General features: G+C 37.6%; 1 protein-coding gene across 4 annotated transcripts in view; it reads left to right on the forward strand.

Moving 5' to 3' along the window:
• Nucleotides 1-24370, forward strand: part of LOC136846600 (uncharacterized) — a 729131-nt gene that overhangs the window by 212303 nt on the left and 492458 nt on the right. Inside the window, exons 1-2 of one of the 4 annotated variants that reach the window (XM_067117484.1) lie at nt 2674-3069; nt 17392-19991. The exons of 2 other annotated variants lie outside the window; for them this stretch is intronic. The gene's annotated coding sequence lies outside the window, so the exon portion shown is untranslated. Of the gene's footprint in view, nt 1-2673; nt 3070-17391; nt 19992-24370 lie in introns of those variants that run through there. One more of the 4 variants, XM_067117486.1, reaches the window with a different exon arrangement.

Raw genomic sequence — 24370 nt, forward strand, 5'->3', positions numbered from 1 at the left:
ATATATATATGTGTGTGTGTGTGTGTGTGTGTGTGTGTGTGTGTGTCTGTTTGTGAAGACAGTAGCATACTTTAGACTGGAGGCATGCAAAAGAAGTAGAACTCGAGGGTTCTGAAAGTTACGATGCAGCTTGTAACTTATCCAAAATGTAGAAAGAATTACGCAGAATTGGAAAAGTGTGAATGAATTACTTATCGAAAGAAACATCCAAAGAAAAAGGATTCGTAACATTGGAGGAAATACTGGTGATTATGTTTGATTGGGGAAATAATAATGTACTCTGAAGCATCGAGAAAGTGGCTGGGTCTTTTAGTGACAGGCCACTAATGGTGTTGCAAATATTCTTATAAATATTTTTGTATTAAAGTTATTTATCGTTGTCATCTGTCTGTTTTCGCTTCACGGAGGATGCTACGAGAAAAGTGTTAACTATTCACCATAAAAACATACAGTAGTATCGCAGAAGTCAGATATGTGGAGTGTAGGCTGTCAGCAAAAACCGTTTTCCTTCACTTGCGTAAGGACCGATATTACTGATTCAATTTTTTTGTGATTTAACAAAGAACAGAATGTGCCACAAAAATTACAGGAGAGTCCGTTGGACGATATATTGTTATACGAAAGGACCGATATTACTGATTAAATGTTTTTTTATGGTTTAACAAAGAATTGAACGTGCCAGAAAAACTAGAGTCCGTTGGACGACAGATTGTTATACGAAAGACTTACCGCCCGTGAAGCCAAGTGCCTGAAGTATTAGGATTGATTGTAAAATGTCTTTGCCAATCTACTTATCCTCATCCTACATATTTGCTCGGATTAAGTCATCCATTAGCTCGACCAAATGATCTTAGAATTTTAAGGTATAATATCTCACCGCCGCAGAAATGACGTTTGGAAATAAATCGTAATGGGGTATTCAGAGTTTATTGGAAATGACCTCTGACGCGTTATGTAAACATACAGTACAGTGAGATTGAAGTTTTGTAACTTGGTTCGCAAAAATTGAAGTTGACATGGATTGATGTTATAATTTATATAACCACATTTTACTCTTTACTGTTCACTTTTTACTTTTCTTTTTACTCTGTGGCGACCTCTTGCAAAATTTTATATTTGATGTAGAGCGGTCAAGTCACAAATTGCCGAGTATATGCAGGGTGCGTTGAGCATCCACCTGAGCGTAGTGTAAAGAAAAGAAAAACCTGTCATCCCCTCCAACCCTTTTAACTGCTTAGTCGTAGAACTTTTGTTGTGTAATTAATTGCATGCTATTCAATGATGCCATGATAGTAGTAGTAGTAGTAGCATCAGGTATGTGCGGAATGCTTTGAATCGCTTGTTACCGAGTGTGCTGATATCAGGTTTTTTTGTCATCTGCTACATGCTGTCAGAGAATTTACTTTTTTCCAAGAGTTTTTCATGTACATGTACAGTTCTTCGACGGAAGTTTTGCACACACACACACACATACATTTTTATATCTGTGTGGGTGTATGTATATATATATATATATATATATATATATATATATATATATATATATATATATATATATATATATATATATATATATATATATATATATATATATATATATATATATATATATATATATATATATATATATATATATATATATATATATTTACTTATAATTTGCGGTAAATGACTTTTTAATATGAGAATGCAATGAAGATAATCTAATACTACTTTTGATATAATTAAATATAATATATATATATATATATATATATATATGTATATATATACATACTGTATATATGTCTGTGTGTGTGTATGGTGTGCGTGTATAGTTATGTGCTGAGAAGACGGAACATATGGTAAAACAGCTTGTTGTTTTAATAACTTCTTTGAGGTTCAGTCATTTAGCTCTCTCTCTCTCTCTCTCTCTCTCTCTCTCTCTCTCTCTCTCTCTCTCTCTCTCTCTCTCTCTCTCTCTCTCTCATTTTGTTAACAAACTTTTTTTGAGTAAGAGTTCCTGTTTTTGGTTTAACCTTTTACACGCATAAAGTTTGTACTAGGGTAGAAAGGAATAATTCTGTTATACAATTAAGGAATCACGATTTTGGTTGCTTAGAGTAGAATCGAATGCACTGTTTGTGTAGTCTTCCCGTAGAATTTCTTTGACACTTACTGCACTTACCGAGAGAGAGAGAGAGAGAGAGAGAGAGAGAGAGAGAGAGAGAAAGATAAGCGCATGAGGCCGGGAGACGACAAAAAAAAATGAAATGTAAAGTGATAACAAGAGAGCTATATAACGAGGATTTGTTGCTACTCTCTCTCTCTCTCTCTCTCTCTCTCTCTCTCTCTCTCTCTCTCTCTCTCTCTAAGTTCAGTAAGTGTCAAGTAAACCAAAGCAAGTGGTTTGTTTCGAAGGAAAGACGAACGAACATGTAGGCTATATGTCGGGAGTAGACCACGCATATGCACTACGCTTGTGGTAAATCATACTGGTATTAATTTACAGAAAACAATACCACCACCACCACCGGTTGCGGTGTCCACGCATTCCGTGTTTCCGTAGGTCAGTTCGTATCACAGCGATTGTTAAAATGGAGTGTGCACATCGCAGTGACATGTATAGTTATCGATGGCAAGGTTTTCTTTGCTGAGGTAGGGAGAGCCAGCAGCTATTTAACGGTGGTGTGGAGAAGGTGCACCAACGGATCTCCCTCACACCTCATTTCGTATACGTCAGCCTATATACTGCTGCTAGTCTTCTTTTCAAATAATGTTGTGTATGAATGTCTCGTGTGTGAATGTGTGTGTGTGTGTATGTGTGCGTCTGTTTCCCAGCAGCCGGGGCCTGCTGGCGGCGAATGGCAGCAGCGGCAGCAGCAGCAGCAGCAGCAGCAGCAGCAGCAACAGCGGCAGCGGCAGCAGTTTGTCCGGTGAACGGTGACTGCGGCCCCAGTGTGCCTCAAGTTGGTGTGACGTGTGGACGTATTTCAATCGCATATCAGCGCTCGCCGCCTCCACACCCACGACCTTATGCCTACTTGCAGTCACGGCCTCGGCCTCCTCCGCCCTCCTGTGGATCTTAGTGTAAGTGAAGGCCTCTCGGAGGGCTTGCCCTTGGCGTTGGAAAGGAGTGCCCTGGCGCTGACCCTCACCAGTATGGTGATCAGCTCTTGTCTGTACAGGAATGTATGCATTTAACGTATGTTTGTTTGTTTGTTTGTACGTGTGTATGTATGTGTGTGTGAAGGCGGGTATGGAGGGAGAACGGACTGCATATTTGGCAAGGCGGGCGCCATACTAGTTGGGGGCTGGCAGGTATTCGGAGTGCATGTTGCCAGCTCTGGCACAAGCCCCCTCCGCCCTCCCTTCTCCTCCTCCTCCTCCTCCTCCTCCTCATGAAGGAGGAGGTTGGCGGGGGATTCTGAGAGAGGTTTCTCCATGTCCTTTACCAAGGGATATATTGTCCCAGATATGATCCCTTATCAGACCTAATTAATGAGAGATTTACAGGCGTTACACAGCGAGGTTGCAGGCTGTGTGGAAACACCACCTATACTAGCACCACCAGCAACGATTCTCTCCTCTTTCTTCCTCTTCCTCCACCATGCCAGACATACACTCTTACACATACATACCTACACACACACGCACACACACCGTAGGCTCTGCAACGGCCTTGGGTAAACCTTTGCAACCATCCAGGCATCGTCGGACCCCACTCACACAGCGGAGCCAACACGCTGTGCTCACCATCATCCCTCAACCCATTCCTCTCTCTCTCTCTCTCTCTCTCTCTCTCTCTCTCTCTCTCTCTCTCTGTGTGTGTGTGTGTGTGTGTGTGTGTGTGTGTGAGTGTGTGTTTGTGATGATAACCTTCTTTCACATCTTGTTCTTGTCTCTTTTGATTCGTTGCGGCATTCATTTTCCCTCTTCGGTATAATGTTTATTTGTCGTTCTTCACCTTCTTTTTATTGTTTTTTTTTCTCTCTCTCTTCCCCTGTAAGTTCCTTCCTTCTCTCCTTCCTCATATCCTGATCATGCATCTGTTATGATTGCTTCTGCTGTGATAGGTCTGCTCTCGACTTCCTTCCTAACTGCTGTTGCTATGACTACTCGGTAATTATTACAAGTACGGCTGTCTATCTGACAACAGTGTTCATTCAAGTGATTCAGGCGAGAGAGAGAGAGAGAGAGAGAGAGAGAGAGAGAGAGAGAGAGAGAGAGAGAGAGAGAGAGAGAGAGAGAGGGTGGGGGGAGGAAACGACGAAGAAAAAAAGGAGGATGGATATCACCTTTCAAGAAACCTTTCCTCGAAAATATACTGAAATAAATGACACGCGTTTGAAAATCATGTTCATTTCTTTCAATCATCCTACGATCTGCGTTTCGTTTCGTGTGAATACTTTTTTTTTCTTTTCTTCACGTTTATGTCAGTGCAGCTACAGTGTTAAGATATATAGTACATGGCTCTTATAATCCTCAGCTCGAGTGTAACATAATATGATGTTGAATGCTTCTGCCGCTCTACTTGGCAACTTAAAAAGATCGTTTCTCCTTTAAAGATTCAACAGCAATTTTACGACCTACAACCTCCAGGCATTGGTCAAGGTCTGTCTGTTCATGCCTTCGAATCACTACGTTCTTGTTGCTTTCTGCGTTATTTCATTTATGAAGTCTGTGTGAAGAGTATATATATATGTGTGTGTGTGTTTGTGTATGTGCGCGCGCGTGGGTGGGTAGTTGCACTTGCTCGCATTTTTTCCAAGGATCCCCTGGGAAAGAGCTGAACATCCAAAATATCCGTACGATTTCACTTATCTTCAGTAACCATTTGTAATTTTAGATAGTCGTCAGTCGATGTAACTTATCATTTTACGATTACGTTGCAGCGTTGAACTGTCTGTTTTGCATTTATTCAAGTGTAATGAACTTTATTATTATTAGTTTTGTGATCAAGATGCTTAGTTACTTAGCAGCCTGCCTGTCTCGAAGTGAACACACGAATGATGCTCTCTCTCTCTCTCTCTCTCTCTCTCTCTCTCTCAAGACGGTTGGTGCTATCTGAAGATGAGTGAGTGAAACTAAATATCATTGCGTTGGTTTTGTTTATATAATTAACAAAACACTAGTGATTGTTCAAGGTGGTGAACATTGCATGGGTTTTATGTAAACAGTGGCTTTGTGGTATAAACAATCATTTCCCTCTGAAAGTATCAAAATAGTAGTAAATAGTTGCTGAACGTTCGTTTGCAAACGGACCGAGTGTGCAAGTGTCGTTTGCTATGTTGAAAACATTGCTTTCGGAGGTTAGTTACCGAAGACAGCTATTATATTGGTGCTTGCGAACTGTGATGGTGTGTGATCTCAGCAACAATCTTGATATTTGGTTTTTCTTTCTTTTATTTTTTATTGATGATAATATATTTATGAAGGTAGGTCGTCATCAATAATTGTCTTCAGATACTTGTTGAGAGTCTTGATTTCAAGATGTCGTGTTTATATTGCATGCAGATTGACGTGCAATAATTTTTTTTTTGAGAGTCGTAGGAGTTTTTTTATTTAGGAATTTCTTGTGAAAATTATTATAGCTAACGAATTATACTTTTCTTTACGTGAATATTAAATGGAATTGTGGTTATTTCCCAGCATTTTAGGTGGAAGTTCTGAATGCTATTGCTTTAAGGTCTCTCTCTCTCTCTCTCTCTCTCTCTCTCTCTCTCTCTCTCTCTCTCTCTCTCTCTCTCTCTCTCTCTCTCTCTGTCGCAGTTTGAAGTTGATATTGGTGTTAATATTTGCCATAAACGAAGAGTACCTGTGATTCCATGAGTGTATTTCAGAAGTGTTTATTGATAAAGGCCATGAAATAATACAGTGTACACAAACACACAAACGCACGCATACCGAAAGAGAGAGGGAGAGACTTAGAGTCAGGTTACACGTACAAGTAATACTATTCGCTTACTGATAGCTCTCTCCATAGAACCTGGATGTTAAACAGAGTATTGCGCATTCGTTGCTTACTTTATATCTCGGTTAAGCTTTTATTAACGTATGTAAGGAAGGTGTTGATAGGTCAGATGTTGCGAGTGAAAGCCTCGAGTTATTTTCAATGTTTTTATCTTCGTTTTATGCAAGTTTAGCCGTTGGATATTTATGGTGTCAGGAAGTGTGATATGTACCTAGTTTTTATTTCAGTGTCCTTATTGAAGTTTTCGCCTTGAATTGGTTTTGTTGTTATGTTTTTTACATATTTAACGAACACCCTTCCGGTAATACTGTATTGGAAGCTGGTATATGTTTATTGGTCAGATTTGACTATATTTATCCAATATATATATATATATATATATATATATATATATATATATATATATATATATATATATATATGTATACCTTATATATATATGTGTATGTGTGTTTCTTTTAATAATGTAAGTAATTACGTAGATTTCTAGAAGTAAAAGATCTGAACATTAATGAATGTTTTGAATTTGCAGTCTCTCTCTCTCTCTCTCTCTCTCTCTCTCTCTCTCTCTCTCTCTCTCTCTCTCTCTCTCTCTCTCTCTCTCTCTCTCTCTCAGTGTGTGCTAACAACGTCCCCTGCAAGAGGTTACTGAGAATGGCAGGTCATTGACCTCGTAGTGGCTCTGGCCGCGGGGCCAGCCAATGTCAGTTATCAGTGAAATATCCGCGATGTAGTCACTGTACCATAACCGAGAGATGAGAAGGACTTTGCTTGTAACCCACCCAGTTGCGAGTGATTAAATCAGTATTACGTTTTGTCTTTGTCTTGTTACTTGGCTTTTGCTTTCGATAGGCTGTTGTTGATAACTTTATTTTGTTCATTGTCATCTTTTTTTTTTTTTGTTGGTTAGTTATCTTATTACTTTTGGGTTAGTTGTTTTTATTGATGTTTTCAATGTCAGAAGTAATATCAATATGACGTTTTGTTTTGCTCTTGTTACTTGGTTCGTGCTTATGATTGGCAGTGGTTGATCACTTCTTTTTATTCGTCGTTATCAGCCTTTTGGGTTAGTTATAGTTATTTTATTGATGTCTTAAATGTCAGAAATAATTTCTTCCCCCCCCCACCCTCCCTCATCCCACTGTTATGGGCGTTGAGTTCATTCAAGTTTCTCAGAGAGAGAGAGAGAGAGAGGAGAGAGAGAGAGAGAGAGAGAGAGAGAGAGTTAATTAAGTTTTAAAAGCTCGTGACCTCCGTCGTTCCTTTATACGGCCTCGTCAGGAAATGCAGTGAATTCAGTTTTTTCTTTTTTTTTTTATCCGGACGTTGAAATTGACCCGTGTTGTAAGAGTGGCGCTAGTTTAAGTGGTAATGTATTGATGTTATTGTATGTATATGTGTATTGTTTGTATATACGTATATAGTTTGTATGTATATATATGTGTGTATATACATATATATATATATATATGTATGTGTATATACATATGTACGTATATATATATATATATATATATATATATATATATATATATATATATATATATATATATATATATATAATATACGTATGTATATCCTATAATAATATTGAAACACTTTCGCTCTTATGAAGGAGTGAAACAGCATTCCTACTCCTGGCGTAGCCACCCGTGATGAGGTGGCTTGGCCGTAGTGTTCGCAACCACATATCCGGTTCAACACCAACATATGAAAAATTGAAAGAAAAACAACATAGCAAGTCTTGGAATTCAGAATATGCGAGGATGCGGTGCAGAAGAGAAGAAACGCACGAGGGTTTGTTTGTTTAAGAAGAGAAAGCTGAATGTTTTGGCGCTTCGCGTAGCAAAGGTGAAAGGGCAGTGAGCGCAGGAACGGGAAGGACAAAGAGCGATTGTTTCTGGGGTAGCTGATGATGAAAGGTGTCAGGATGACTGGAGACTGGCGGAAAGGAAAAAAAAAAAAAGTTCGCATTTGGTATTTCGAGGATTGGATTGAGTGTGACAGGAGTGGAGAAGACTGAGAGTGAAAGATTTTTTATTTTCAGTAGAGTGAATCTTTGGTTTAGGAGACTGAGAGTGAAAGAATTTTCATTTTTTTAGTAAGTGAATCTTTGCTTTAGAAGACCGAGAGTGAAAGAATTTTTTTCTAGTACGAGTGAATCTTTGCTTTAGAAGACTGAGAGTGAAAATTTTTTTTCTAGTAATAGTGAATCTTTGCTTTAGAAGACTGAGAGTGAAAGAATTTTTTTCTAGTAAGAGTGAATCTTTGCTTTAGAAGACAGAGTGAATGAATGTGTTTTTTTAGAAGAGTGAATCTTTTCTTAGATGGGTTGGGAGTGTAAGAGAGGGTTGGTTATGCGTAGGTGTTTTAGATACAAATTCGTATGATGAAAAAAATTATTCTGGCATTGGTAGGTATGGAGGTCCAAGATTAGATAGAAATGGGCTAAGTCGTTTGGAAAGGCGCGACTATATAGATAACTGGAAAAACAAGGCGTCCAAAGGAGAATATTCTTAAGTATAATTAAGAGGACAAAATTGTAATATTTTTGCGATAAAAGCAGAAATGTGTTACAATATCTAGACTGGAGAATGACTAGTAGATCCATGCCTCCACATGATGGTTTATTATCTTACTGATAGGATTTTGCGACAATTAATAGAAAACACAATAGATGTACGGTAGGTATTGCGTTGTGGGATAAGAAATGTGCTTTTAATGTAATGTGGAATGGTAGACTTTTTCAGATACTGTAGAAACTAGTGAAAGCGAAAGTGCTTGCAAGAGGAGAAAGTTGGGAGTAAATCTGAGGCTGAGTAAGGTTCTGAGGGTAAACAGAAATGTATTTTAGAGCAAATTTAACAGATAATTGTTGGCCTCGAGATGTTAGTTAGAATAAGTGAGACAAGGGAGGTAGAGGGTAATATTTAAAAGATTGTGAACGTATGTAGGATAATTGAGTTACTACTCCTTTATGAGAGGTAAGTGTGGAAGTTGAATGTGAGTCAATTGAGTCGAATTGTTTGCATAGTAGACCTAGTGCAAGAATGGTCAAGAGGGTGAGAAATGTGAAGATACATAGCAGTAGTAAAAATTGTTATAATAGGTGAAAGAACCTACCAGAGATAGTTCGGTCATGTGGAAAGAATGGAAGAATGCAGGTTGAAAAGAGTATAATTCGAACGTGTTGGATGAAAGTAAGAAAGAAAGCCACAGAATGTCTTCGACAGGTGACGTGTTATTATTATTATTATTTATTATTATTATTATTATTATTATTATATTATCATTATCATTATCATTATTATGGCTGCAAGCCCTTCATTATTTCCGTAACAAACTGCTTCAGTATTTTCATTATGATCAGGATTATCACTTACAAACTGTTTCATATATATATATATATATATATATATATATATATATATATATATAATATATATATATATATGTATATATACATATACATATATATATATATATGTGTGTATATATATATATATATATATATATATATATATATAAATAAATGTTTTAAGTTTTTTGTGTCTTTTCATCTTTGCTAGAAAAGCTTTTACACTTTGAAAACACGCTCAAAATTTTATGAAATACGTCCATTCATATTCATTACAAACGCAGCCCATGGGGTGCCGCAGGAATTGATTGATTGATTGACAGGTGTAGAGATAAAATTTCCCATCCTCTTTCCTTTTTTTTTCCCATTATCTATAGTTCCCCGAACTGGAACAGGAAATGTAGCACACACTTGCAAAGCAGCAATTTTCTGGGAGTGGCACACAACCAGTATTGCTAAATGTATTGCTTTTTTAGCTGTCATGTTAATGGTGAATCTCAGATATATATATATGTATATTATATATATATATATATATGTATATATATATATATATATATATATATATATATATATATATATATATAGATAAATAAATAGATAGATAGATAGATTTATTCATGCACACACACACACACACACACACATACATATATATATATATATATATATATATATATATATATATATATATATATATATACCTATTTTATAGACATGTGCAGAAGACTCATTATCAGTACATTGGCATACACTGCTCATGCGTGCCCATGCCTCCTGGGTATGAAGTGGTGTTTTGTTCTAACACTTATGCCACTTTGTCCACTTAGCACTTTCTTCGTCCCCCACACACAGATCCTTCCGCCTGGGTTTTCTTAATGATATTTCTCTGCCTCACCATTTTGCCCTCTCCCATTCCGCCTGCATGACCAAGCCGTCTCAAAGTACCTTTTTTACTATATGTTGGTAATTTGTGTTTTATTTGTCGTTGCTTTTTATCGATAATAGGTAATGTCGTGGTTTTTTTATGTATATTATTATTTACCTTATATGTATTTTTAATACTGTTTAGACCTCGATACGTCAGGGTGCTTAGGTCCTGTCGGAAAAGTATGTCAATAGACTTCGCCCCTTCATTGATGAGAGGCCTGTCAGCCTGTTGGTATTAGGCAGAGTTTACCTAAATGCAAGCAATTTGCAGATTTTTTTTTTTTTGTGGTAATGTGGTTATGTTTTAAGATGCGTACTTCAACTACAAGGTCTTTCTCTTTCGGAAGGTGTCTCTCGAAAGGCAGCCCACCCTCCCTCTCCCCCTCCCCCCCGCCATACAAGGCACTCGGGGCGATCCAGTTGCTGGATTGACCTCATTTCAATAGCTAGCGTTCCAGACCCTCTTTATCTGGAACGTCCGCTGGATTCTAGGATCTTCGAAGGACCGTTAAGGATTTCGAAGGACCTTTGTTGTTTTTTTTTTTTTTTCTTCCCCACGGAACGACCGGACAGTCTTTCCTTAAATTTCGTTTCTTCTTTTTCTTCTTCTTCTTCTTCTTCCTATATGTCTGAACTAAATGAGGGTTAGTTGTCTCAGCTACCTTCATTTTTATCATTGTTATTGTTAAATTCAACTTTGTTTTATTTATTCGTGTAAGAGCGCTTACAATTTTGTACCGTAATAAATATTCAACCTTTTTTTTTATTAATTTGTATGGGAGTACTTACAATTATGTATCAGTAGTAAGAGTATAGAATACCGGGTTACTTTCATCAATATTTTTTCCTCGTCACAAATTACATTGGCAAATAAATTTATTTCCAGCATTGATGGTTAAGTCAGGTGTGGTCCCAGCTCTTAATATGAAGTCAGTCAGTCGCAATCAGTGCAGGAAGAACAGAATTATGAAAATGAAACATTCATGATTCTTGGGTGGTCTTATGGTAAAGAGGTTTGTTATATATGCCAGCGCTCGTAATGTCAGATGAGTGGTCCTTTGGTATGTGCGCGTGAGTGTTTGTGTTGAGTTGTTCTATGGTTTTTGACGCTGCCAGAGACCATACATGTGATGCCATACATTCGTGTGACACCATTCATGTGACACCATACATGCGACACCATACATGCGACACCATACTTGTGACACCATACATGCGACACCATACATGTGACACCATTCATTCATTTAACACCATATATGCAACACCATACATGCGACACCATAGTTGTGACACCATACATGTGACACCATTCAAGTGACACCATACATGTGACCCTCATAGCCAACTGGAAAATATGGCCTGCTTTCTTTTGTGTATTGCCCATTTATTCGTTACAAATACTTTCCAAGTGACGAGAGTGAAAACTGTGGTATAGAGCAGAAGGTAATAAAATTGGCTCCATGTCCACTTGTGGTTGTCTGTCAAGTTAGAACGCAAGAGTTTATCGACTGGCTGACTGGTTAATGAATTCATTAATTTGATTAATATAATTTATCTTAAAAGAAAAACTGGCGTCGTAACTATCAAGGTCATCGAGGCCATGAATATAAAGAGTTTTCATTTATTTTCAAGGGAGAATAAGAGTATAAGACTTAATTAGGCGGTAAATAATTGGTTCGTCTTCTATCACTAAAACTGTATTTGTGTATCGAACGTTAGCTAAAAATGGCTAACCATTACTGTTAACTTAAGTGGAAACATTCTTAACGTTTCTCCTTGATAAGCCTTCAAGTCAGAAACTGAAAGGCGATCCGAATAAAACGGCCACACGACTTTTTGTTGATCCCAATAAAATGGATTCTAAATGCCATGCGCGAGAGTGAATCGCACCTGCTCCCTGTTAGCGTTTGGTTTTTTGTTTCCCCCCCTCCCCTCCCCCTCCCCACCCCACCCGACATGTTGCCATTACCATCAGCGCGAGAAAAACAAATCCTGTTCTGAATGTGAAGTTAAGAGAATAATTATCTTCATGCCGATTGCCCAAGTTGTGTGTGTGTGTGTGTGTCTCTTGAGCAATGGTTTTGCCTCCTTGATACCCACTACACGCGTGCGCTCGCAAAGGCATATACTCTACACACACACACACACATACATACACATTCGCGCTGGCTACTTGTACCCGATGACCAGTGAAGGGGGAGGGAGCCGCGTCCAAGTAGGGCGGAGGAGGACGCGGAGGGTGGAGGTGGGAACGGGTGTGTGAGTGTTAGAATGGAGGGCTTGATGGGTTCTCGTTGTTTAGACCAGTCGCAAAACGCTTCGCTTCAAACTAGAGCAACCCACCGGAAGCTTTGGATAAGGTTGGCCTTCAGACAGGATGGTGATGGCGTTATTTTCGGGCAATTTTTGCAACGTATCTTTCTCTAGTTCACTATCCTCCTCCCCCCCCACCCCGACTTATTTTTGTTAGTTTTTGTGTGGCTGTTCGTTTGCTAGCTTTAGGAACTGGTGCCTTTTATTTACTGATTTATTTTCGTGGCTTATTTTCTTTTCTCAAACTCTATAAAGTTTTGCATTCTGCTCCGAAATCAGGCAACATAATGTTTAACACGTTTACGATTACAAAGCTTACTTGTAACGAGCCATTTCGTGTTATTTTATATTATTATCTTCTGCATACATTGTTTTTCCTTTCAATGGGGTTACTGTAGAGAAGGAGACCACAAGTTGTATTGGTTGCGAAGGAAGTTGAAACTCTTTAGCCAACTTGCTCGGACATATATCTGTTTGAATGGGTTGTGTAGGCTAGTCGTATAGGTGTAAGAGGCAAAGTCCTTTATCCAGCATATATCCAAAATGATGTGTATAAGAAATTGATAGAAAAAAATAAAAAAAGGGGGCCACTCAGATTGTCATTCTTTCGAATGCAAGAGCTGTCGTTTGAAGGGGAAAATTTTCATAGAATTAATTAGAAACTCATACAACTCAGTGAAAAATAGTATAGGAGGCTGTGGGACACCCTTAGATAAAGGTGTAGGAACCCCTTAGAATGTAAAAGAAAAGGCTACAGGATCCCCATAGAATGCTCTTTTAGATACTGCAGGATTAAAAAAAAAAATATTACTGGAACATCGCAGGCCTCATAAACAAAATGCCACCATAGAGTCCCATAGAGAATGCTCCAGAGTCCCCTTAAAATGCTCTGCTAATCGTAGTGGACCGCAGTTGAACGCAATAGAACAAAGCCCCATAATTTTTACTAGAAAATGTTACAGGAACCGCTTTATAATGCGCTAAAATACTGCAGAAGCTTTGTTGAAATTAACAAAAAATGCTTTAGGGGCCCTATAGACCTCATGAGACAATACAGGAACCCCTTGAAGCAAGCCCTAAAATTCTATACAACCCTTATGAACCCATGAGAAAACACTGCTGAAGCCTATTATAACTCATTAGATAGTAATATAGGTCCTCATTATAACTTTAGAAAATGGTGAAGGAGCCCATTATCACGCATCAGAAAACTGACTGAGGCGACAAGAGAGCTGAAAGGATTATTAGAAGTTTTCCTCGACACCGATGACCCAAATTGATGTCACGCCGTTTTATGGCATTAAATCGATCAATCCGGCCACAAGTCTTAAACAGACAAACAAGGCTTATTTAGATGTTCATAATAGACACCGATAGACGGCTTGGTTGGTTGGTTGAGATTAGGCTAACTTTGTGTCAGCAAGGTGCGGTCACTAAAGTGGCCCGTTGTGGACCATTGAGCTCTGTCTAACCAACAGAAACTTCTGTACTAGAATAAGAGGCTGAGGGGAGAATGGCCCTATTCTGGTAGGGAAAAGAAAAAGAAATGAAATGACAGTGAAAATGTTTTCATAAGGTCATGACATTGGTAAAAGATTCTTTTAAGTGGGTAAAGATTGTGAAACAAACGCAATGACTGAAGAATACAAGTTCTCAGTTATTAAGGTTTTGAAAGAAAGAATTATTACAGAGTTTTTTTTATATTATTTGGTCTCTTTTTTATATATATAAAATTAATAATGTTCGTGTGGGGCCTTCATTTATAGCCATAGAACATAGTAGGTACCACATGCTGTGAGTCTATGTAAGTAGCTCTTATCTTAACGTTTTTTGCAAATGGTAGTGAATGTTACCTAATATCCTTTGACCTGACTACCTTAATATTTTCTCCCTAATCAAGTCAGAAGTAGAAAGCTGTTCAACTCAGTGAAATCTTGGGTAAAAAGGGAGCATTGTCAGCCTTTTTTTGTGCGTGAATTGAACACTGACGATTCCCATGCCTAGACTGTGGTGACGGAAGACAACAGCGAGAGGTCTGGTGCAAGAGGCAGTGGGTTACAATAAGGGGTGAATGGGTGATATCTAGATTTCGCTGAAACTGATCTGTTCAGATAGAGAGGGAAAGATCTGATTTTTGTTGCTGATTTTTTTTTTTTTTTCAAGCCATGAAACATTAAATGCTCCGTCGTGCTTCATGACCTGCACGGTTCTTGTTCATTCAAATGATGTTTTCTTTGTTGTGGGATTGATATACATATATATATATTATATGTATATGTATGTGTATATAAATATATATATATATATATATTATATATATATATATATATATATATATATATATATATATATATATATATATATATATATATCGGCGTTGCAACCTCATTCCTAAAAGATGAAATAAAATTTCTCTGAATGTGGTATTTAGTACGACACTCTTAGATAAAATAAACAGTTCTAAAATGTGAATAAACAACATATTATTAATACCAGTACACGGTAAGTGAAAGGAACCCATAAAAATAAGAAAACAAACATGCCACTCTTATACTTTAAGCGGTTACCACTTAGGCCTACCTCCTACAATTCCCATCTACTATTTGGAAAACAAATGTACAGTTAACTCAGCATATGAACAAGATATTTAACTCTGTTTTCAAAGGATAACTTTTATATTTTTTTCTCTCGATTTGTGATTCATGTTATAAATTTGTTATAAATAAAGTTAGCAGTTAAATTACATCTTAGTTCGCCGCCCACTAGTAACAATATTATTCGACGCAATTGATATCAGTTCTGATATCTAACAATGTGGAACTCCACTGACACGATTATGAAAAGACCGTAAAGTCATAACAATTTGTACTTGTACAAGTGTGACGTGTGCACAGGCGAAGCCACATTGTTAGATATCAGAACATATATCAGTACGTCAGATGTCTAACTGACACTGAATTGACGGCAACAACTGGATGTGTGGTTTCTCTTGCTGAAAGCTTTATTTATTTTAACTGGAACATAACCGTGAACCAAACCAAGAGAGCATATATATATATATATATATATATATATATATATATATATATATATATATATATATATACATATATATAATATAATTTATCCTTTGAAAACAGTGTTAAATATCTTGTTCATATGCTGAGTCAATTGCACATTTGTTTTCCAAGTAGCAGATGGGAATTGTAGGAGGTAGGCCTAAGTGATAAACACTTGAAGTATAAAAGTGGCATGTTTGTTTTCTTATTTTTATGGGTTCCTTTCACTTACCGCGTATTGGTATTAATAATATCTTGTCTATTCACATTTTAGATCTTTTTATTTTATCTGAGAGTATTGTACTAAATTACACATTCATTTTTTTTTTAGGCCCAGGGAAAAAGAGAAATTTTATTTCATCTTTTAGGAATCAGAGTTGGAACGCCAAATTACTTTCAGTCAATCATCCGTTTAGAAGTTTGTGAGGCCTATCGCCTGCAGTCATGTAGGCCTATATGTTGGTATTCACCTTCCCAAAAATGTTTACAGCCTTTGGGTTTCTGGGTTTACCGAGATCATATAAGGAGCATTTTCATTTAGGATTGGTTTTTTAAGGTCTGCGCCTGATGAGAAACTGCGTCTTCTTGTCAAGTTTTAAGTTATACATTTCTGTCTTCACGGAGCTTTATGTCAAGATTTTCCGTAGGACTATTTTTGCAGTATTATCCTTAGGCTCAGAGGGTAAACAGACTTATGATAAAAGGGTTAAATGGTGAAAGGGTAGGTCCAGAAAAGATAAAAGTTTTGAAAATAGGCAGATACGTTATGATATGTGATGTTTTAGTTGATAAAAGTCAGTCACTGGCCGAATATAGATTGGTAAAACAACGACCACCATATGCTAGGGAGAAGAAAATGGTTAAATAGCTGAACTGAAAGTTGCTAAGTGACTTGTAGACAGAATCAGTTTATTATGCAACTTCTTTTGCTAAGGAGGCTTTGGTTTTACCAAGTTCTCTTTACCTGAACTGTGGCTGCAGAAAGCTTTGTATTTAAGTGTTTCATCTTAGACGCAACAAGTCTGAAGGAGAGGGTCGGAAGCCTTCTTTTCATGAGGAAGCCAGTCTCCTGTGATTCTGCAGAGAGGGCGCAGTACCCGCGAGGCATGATGTTCAACATGACTTTTCAGCAAAATGGCCATCCATGTACTTGCCTTAAAGGTACTGAATAGGACGAATAGGAACGCTTTATGCACGTTCCATTGGACTTTTTTTTTTTTTTTTACTGAATTAGTGAATCATGTTCCTGGTAAATAGTGGATCGTGGAAGGCCATGGGACAGAGGTCTGGCACTGTCAGAATATCACAGTAGTCATCACCGTCCAACTTCAGGAAAATTAATATGTAAAAAAAAAAAAATGGGCACACACACAAAAAGGTTCTGTCGTGGCCATGTTTACTGCTCTCCTTTTCTGTTAAGATTATATTTCCAGATAAGATATTTGAAGACTGCCATTGAAAAGCTGTATGACTCACTTATTTATCATTGAGTTTTGGTACTTGTTTTTTTTTTTAGTGCAAATTAGGTCAGCAGTTTGCCTTTTAAGTAAATATACTTTATATCACATATTACAGTGATGCTAGTTCATGTATATAATTTTGGCAGTAATCCCAAGTATGACTTAAACCTGTTACAGTGAAGCTAGCTCATACATATAATGCATATAATTTTGTCAGTAATCTAAAAGTATGAATTAAATTTAACTATTTTTGTGATCATACGTATTTGCTTTCTTAGGAAATATCAAACTAAGCACTTTTTCTCTCTGTTCCAGGTAAGGAAACAAGAACAGCTCTTGGCTACCCCGAATCGTCTGTCGACTCCTTCAGCAGTACATAACGAGAGAGGAGGATGCTAAGTGATGCTCTGCCACCCAGTTAGGATTCTTTCTGATGTGTCTGTCGGACCGTTAAAATCTGCTGTTTGTTGTTGAAGTGATATCCAGTGAGTCCCTCTAAATGAGAAAAACAAGAAAAAGATTGAAAGAAAGGAAAAAATTATAGCTGGGACCAAAATCTGCTCTGTCAGACTCGAGGAGAGAAGAAGTGGTTTCGTGAAATCGCGAAGAGAAATCGACGAAGGTTATTCGAAGCCGGTGAGAGAGAGAGAGAGAGAGAGAGAGAGAGAGAGAGAGAGAGAGAGAGAGAGAGAGAGAGAGGAATCGTGTGTTACTTGTCGTTTCATTTAATATTGCTACAGCTTGACATAGTTCGTGTGGTAGTAGGCGTGGACTAGCGAGCGTTCGCAGTCCCTCCTGCTTGCCAGTCCATTTTGATCTGCGTGAATGGTGACAGGGCGGCCCCGAGTGTCTTCTGTATGGACTGGAGGAGAAACGGTGCCTTCGTCGCCGTACTCGAGTTCCGTTCGCGTTCCGAAGCAGCAGCAGCAACAGCAGCAGCAGAATCAGCAGCAGCAGCAGAAGGCACAGGAGGAGGAGAAGGAGCACCCGCTCGTCTTTATCCCTTCCTCTTCTTCTTCAGCTGTGATGTGCCACCGACACCCCTCATCGGATTCGATCGCCTCCATCCAGAGGAGTCTCCGTCTCCCAGCCACTGCTGCGCCTCCTTCAGGAACATTGTCCTTCCTTCCGCCCTCTCAACAGCCACCATCTCCGCCACTGCTGACATCGCAGGCATCACCCTCATCATCACCATCATCTTCATTACCATCATCAGCATCACCATCATCATCATCTCCTTCATTCGTGACAGGCATCATCGCCCTTGCACCGCCCTCCTCCTCCTCCTCCTCCTCCTCCACTACATCCGCTACCCCTGCTTGCCCAAGCCTTGCCACCCTCTCTCTCTGTAGGCGGTGCCCTTCTGCATTAGCATCAACGGCAACACACTGACTCGTCAACCCTAAGCAACAACAGAAGCGTTTCGTACTGCCCTTGTCTTTATCTGCTAAGGTGTTTGTAAATAATAGTACCGGACCCTGATTCAGCCACGTTTATCAATACTACTACCACTACTACTACTACTACTACTACTACTGCTGCTATTGTCACTACATCCACTACTACTACTACTACTACTACTACTACTACTTCTCAACTACTATTGCCACTACCACTGTTCTACCGTTCTTCGACGCAATTGTAGCAGTTATTGCCGGAAGCCGTTTACACAAGCGATTGTATTCAATAGCCTCCCGTTCTAGAGACTTCTTAGTCAAGTTTTTTTTTCTTCTTTTTTTTAACCGTGAGTATCTTAAGCTAAATGTCCGGTTCATTGTGATGACGAAAGTGCCCTCTTTTGAAGTGCCTGTAAATATTCCATCTGTGCTTAGTTTTCGTTTTTAGTTTATTGTATTTACATTATTATAATTATTATTGTTATAATTTTTTCGGTTACCGGTACAGTGACCCGATTGCTTTCAGAACCGTGTTATGATCACCACTTTCCGTCTTTTTAAATCCCCCGGTTTATCCTTCAATAATTTCAAGACTACGCAGGGGTTTGGTGTGTAGATATTCAGAGCCGTCGTTCCAAAGCTCCTTCACTGTCGTATTTAGTGATTTTGATCTTTGTTGAAGGAAGTAGTGGCTGATTAAATAGAGCGTGAGGAAGAAGAAGAAGAAGCCTTCTTCTCCTTGGGACGAGATCACTGGGATGAGATCACTCAAGACTGATCTCGTGGCCGCCCCCTTCCCAAACCTCCTTTATTATTTGATCTGTTTTCGATTTGTTCCCCTTCTTATCGGTTCCTCCTTCGGTTTCCCTTTCGGTTCCGCTCATGTGTTCTCTTTGCTATAATCGTACGGTTCCCTCCAAATATCCAGCGTGTGTTCATGTGAGGACTCTGATGTGTTCATCGTTCGCGGACGAGGCTGTCGCAAGCAAGCAATGCTCTTCTGAACCTCTGAACAGTCCTACCTACACAGAGTGATTGAGGTGGAGGAGGTCACTTTTTAACTTGCTTCTGTGTGACAGTTTTCAAATATAAAAATACACAAAGGAGGTAAATAAAAAAAAAACTGCCTTGAAGGAGAGGTGTGGTGGTGTATAGCCTTTTTATATCGGACAGTTTGGTATTCCGGATGCAGTGAAGAGAGAGGTATAAAGAAAGCAAGCAAGCGAGAGAAAGAGAAAGAGGGAGAGAGAGAAAGAGAGAGAGAGAGAGATAAAGAGAGAGGCAGAGACAGATTGAAAAAAAAAAGTTTTGGTTTTAAAGTGTTGTTGGAAAAATTAGTAGGCAGCAGTGCAGCATCAGACCAGTGGGTGTCTGAGCACATAGCAGGTGTGAAGGAAAGAAGGATAAATGGTAGAAGAGCCAAGACTGGATTAAAAACTGTCTTAGAAACTTGTTTATGTTCGTCTCGTCAGTTCTGACGCTTTCCTTGACTGCTACCAGCGCAATGGCTTATATCAGGTAGGTTTACTTTCGTACTTTGTGAATTTAGAGTTATTTCTATCCCATAAGCGTTAGTGTCTGACTACATAAGCTGTTTTATAATGACGGTCGTTTAAGTACACATACCTATGTTCTTAGTGTGTGATCGTAGGGTACACATGCACGCGTACCTTTGGTACATTACACGAGAAAATCAGCCGTAATATTTGTACAAGTGTTCTTGGTCATAAGATTCTTTTTTCAGTGCATATCCCATTGAACACTATATATATATATATATATATATATATATATATATATATATATATATATATATATATATATATATATATATATATATATATATATATATATGTGTGTGTGTGTGTGTGTGTGTGTGTGTGTGTGTGTGTGTGTATATGTATATACACATATATATAATGTATGTGTATATATATATAGCATTGTTGTTAGTACAAACACATATTTAATACCTATTACAAGTATAAACAAAAAATAATATTCGTACACGTAATTATGCTCATGAGTCTGGGAGTCATTATTGACATTTTACGAGAAAATTCTGAAATATTTGCGTGTTCATTAAAAGTTATAATCTTCATCTCTACTTGGGTGCTTTAACTTGGTAAACTTGAAATATGTGAAATATTAACATATATATATATATATATATATATATATATATATATATATATATATATATATATATATATATAATATATATATATATATATATATATATATATATATATATATATATTATTATGCATAGACTTCTGCGTCCTCTTCCAAAAGAGTGTATGCCTGCTATAAATAATAATAATGACTGTGATATTCAGTTTTGTCCGGAAGTGTGTTATGAATTCTTTTGGTGAAATGACAGTTGTTGTACTTATTGCCGAGATAGCTCTTTCACCTAATACGCATGTTGATACCCAGGAAAATCTTCGCATTTTACGTTCGATGAAATATTCAAATGAGCAATATTTGGTGTACAGACTTACAAATAGGTCTGGTACCTGTTTGAAATGGGTGCAACATTTTTTTAATCTTCGAAAGGTACGTCACGACTCACACGTCGTTGCACTCTCTGATGTTACGTAGTGTGAAGATGTGTTTAATGTTTTTTCCTCTTACCAGTTGGGAACAAGTTATTTATTCAGTAAGCGACTGATTTTATGTCATGTAACCTACATAGCATTTCCTTCTGCTAATTTCTCGCGCCAGTGCAATCACCTTCTTATTCCAGAGGGCCGTGAGTCATGCTTTTGTCCCCCTTCCTCCCCCTCCCCTCCCCTCCCTGCCCCTACCCTTCCCCTTTTCCTCTGCTTCCCTCGCCCACATTCCCTCCCATATCCCCCTCCCAATCTTAGGAAAAGATTAACGTCCTCCGTTTTAATGCACGGTCATGCTTACTCCTCTATTTCTGCAACTCGTGTTATGCACGAACATGGATTCTGTTTTATTCAGATTTTATTTATGCCATTTTGTTCATTGTTCAGAACACCAAAAACGAATTTCTATATAAGCAAAAGTTTTTTTTTTTCTTTTACATTTTAGAAATGGCATCTTGGAAATAACTCTCTCTCTCTCTCTCTCTCTCTCTCTCTCTCTCTCTCTCTCTCTCTCCAGACATGCAAGTGTATGTTACACGATTTGATAATTTTTTTTTAAATTAATAGTTAATTTTTCACATAACAAAAGGGTGGAGGGTGTGGGTTAGTTGGCAAGAAGATTCAAAAGGAATTCCTTTAATCAGTTTCTCCTGTTTTCCGCTCCCGGGAACCTCTTGTCTTCTCAAGGTCCTCTTACCTCTGTTATGGGTACTCTCTCTCTCTCTCTCTCTCTCTCTCTCTCTCTCTCTCTCTCTCTCTCTCTCTCTCTCTCTAGGTCCTCTTAGCTGTTTTCCAAACCCTACCTCTTCTCCTAATCTACTTACCTCATTTGTAGGTGTTAATTTTTATTTAAAAAAAAACAATTTTTTATAGATATACTTACTCTGTAGATAAATGGGATTTTGAAGGATAACTTATTTTGCATGGAACGGATCATAATTTCTCTCTCTCTCTCTCTCTCTAAAGTGAATGTTCAGCTCTAAAAGATATCTGTTTTTACAGCCAGATTTGCGGTAATTTGACACCAAGATTTGAACTATTGTTGCCATGGAGAAGACACGGTTATTTTTGGTACAAATTATTTTGGTTTGCGATTATCTCTTGTAATGATGTTGACTTTGGGTAATTTTGCGTAAGAGGGATTTTAAATAGATAACGTATCTCCTGTGAGTTTCATGTTCGCCAAGGATTCATTATTATTAGTTTATTCTTAATTATTACTTTAAGGGAATTTCCAGCAGACAGTGGGGTACCACAGGGGGATGTTAGGTTACCTCTATTGTTTTCTCTTGTAGGGGATTTTGTAATGAAAATGTGGTTGGATATGGAAGTAATGATGGAAACGTGATAATAATCTTAGAAACACGTAGATCATGCTGTTTTGATCAGCAAAACACAACGAGATCGAAAAAGGTTGGGTGATAGAATGCATTTTAATAATAGATAGAAAGGATTAAATGGAATTTAGTGAAATAATAAAAAATGCAAATAAAATAATAGGTAAACTTAATAAGGTTTGGAAATCAAAATTGAGTACGAAAGTAAGATTATACATTAGTCTGGAACGATCTGTATTGCTATATGGTCGTGATCATGGTACGACCATGAAGTAATATTTTAAAAAGACTGAAGAATTGAGAATAGAGCTATTAATACCCCAAAGCAGTTCTTGTAGTTTATATTTTACTCACATTGTTATCTGTTTATTTATTAATGTGTTCATTTATTTTTTCTCTTCTAATAACTTTTTCTCTACTTTCTGTTACCTTCTGTTACTTCTTTCAAATGAACACCATATTCTTTGGGAGCTTGAATTTCAAGTTAGTGGCCCCTGTGGTGGGCTTGTGGCTTGTTCCATATGAATAGAGTTGGTCTTCTGAATAATAATAATAATAATAATAATAAAAATAAAGAAGAAGAAGAAGAAGAAATGCCACAACAAAGGAAATGATGGAGGGTCATTTGTAGATGAGAATGATGAAAGGGGAGATTGTGATGGGTTGGACATGTCTTCCACACCACCCCGACAAGCATAGGAAGCGGCAATGTTAGCTGGACGCCTGTAGGGGCCAAAGGAGGTGGAAGACCAAGGCTTCTTTGATGAAAACTGTGATGCTGACTGGAGGGTGGAGATATGTGAAAGTGAAAGCACTGGATAGACATGAGGGAAATTTCACGGATTATTATTATTATTATTATTATTATTATTATTATTATTATTAATAATAATAATAATAATAATAATAATAATAATAATAATAATAATAAACATAGTAGCATGAGAATTGAAGTGGAGAAACAAATCCTCAGTTATGTATGGGTACATGGGAATCGAACAGATTTCCGAAACCTCTCTGTAGAGATTTATTCATAAGTATGGATTTGTTCTCCATTATTATTATTATATTATGATGATGATGATGATTATGATGACGGTGTGATGATGACATGACAACTGGGTAACCTATTTAAACTTAATTTTAGATATGCACTTAAGTAACAGTGAAAATTGATGTTGAGTAGTTTTTGTGGTACTTTCCAAGAATACCATTCAGTCTTATGGACTAAATCGATAAGAGACTGTGTTTAAATAAACAGCAAAAAGTTCCGCATAGTTTGGATAATTTGTTCAGCGTAGATTGGCGCGACTTCACGCATTGTCTGACACGAGGTCAGTGACTTATGCCTTCATAGATCTTGGTGCCACTGCTTTCGTCGAGAATAATAGTTGCCTTGTAGAGAATGCCATTCTGATTGTGAGCTGAAGAATAGCCAGAAATATCTAATAACCGAATTGCCATTTTGATTGTGCGCTGAGGTATAGCCAGAAATATCTAATAACTAAATTGCCATTCTGATTGTGAGCTGAAGTATAGCCAGAAATATCTGACACCTAAATTCCCATTCTGATTGTGAGCTGAAATATAGCCAGAAATATGTAATAACTAAATTGCCATTCTGATTGTGAGCTGAAATATAGCCAGAAATATCTAATAACTAAATTGCCATTCTGATTGTGAGCTGAAGTATAGCCAGAAATACCTAATAACTAAATTGCCATTCTGATTGTGAGCTGAAGTATAGCCAGAAATATCTAATAACTAAATTGCCATTCTGATTGTGAGCTGAAGAATAGCCAGAAATATCTAATAACTAAATTGCCATTCTGATTGTGAGCTGAAGAATAGCCAGAAATATCTGATAACTAAATTGCCATTCTGATTGTGAGCTGAAGTATAGCCAGGAATATCTGATAACTAAATTGCCATTCTGATTGTGAGC

This window comes from Macrobrachium rosenbergii, chromosome 15 (assembly GCF_040412425.1).
Source record: "Macrobrachium rosenbergii isolate ZJJX-2024 chromosome 15, ASM4041242v1, whole genome shotgun sequence".
Lineage (NCBI taxonomy): Eukaryota > Metazoa > Arthropoda > Malacostraca > Decapoda > Palaemonidae > Macrobrachium > Macrobrachium rosenbergii.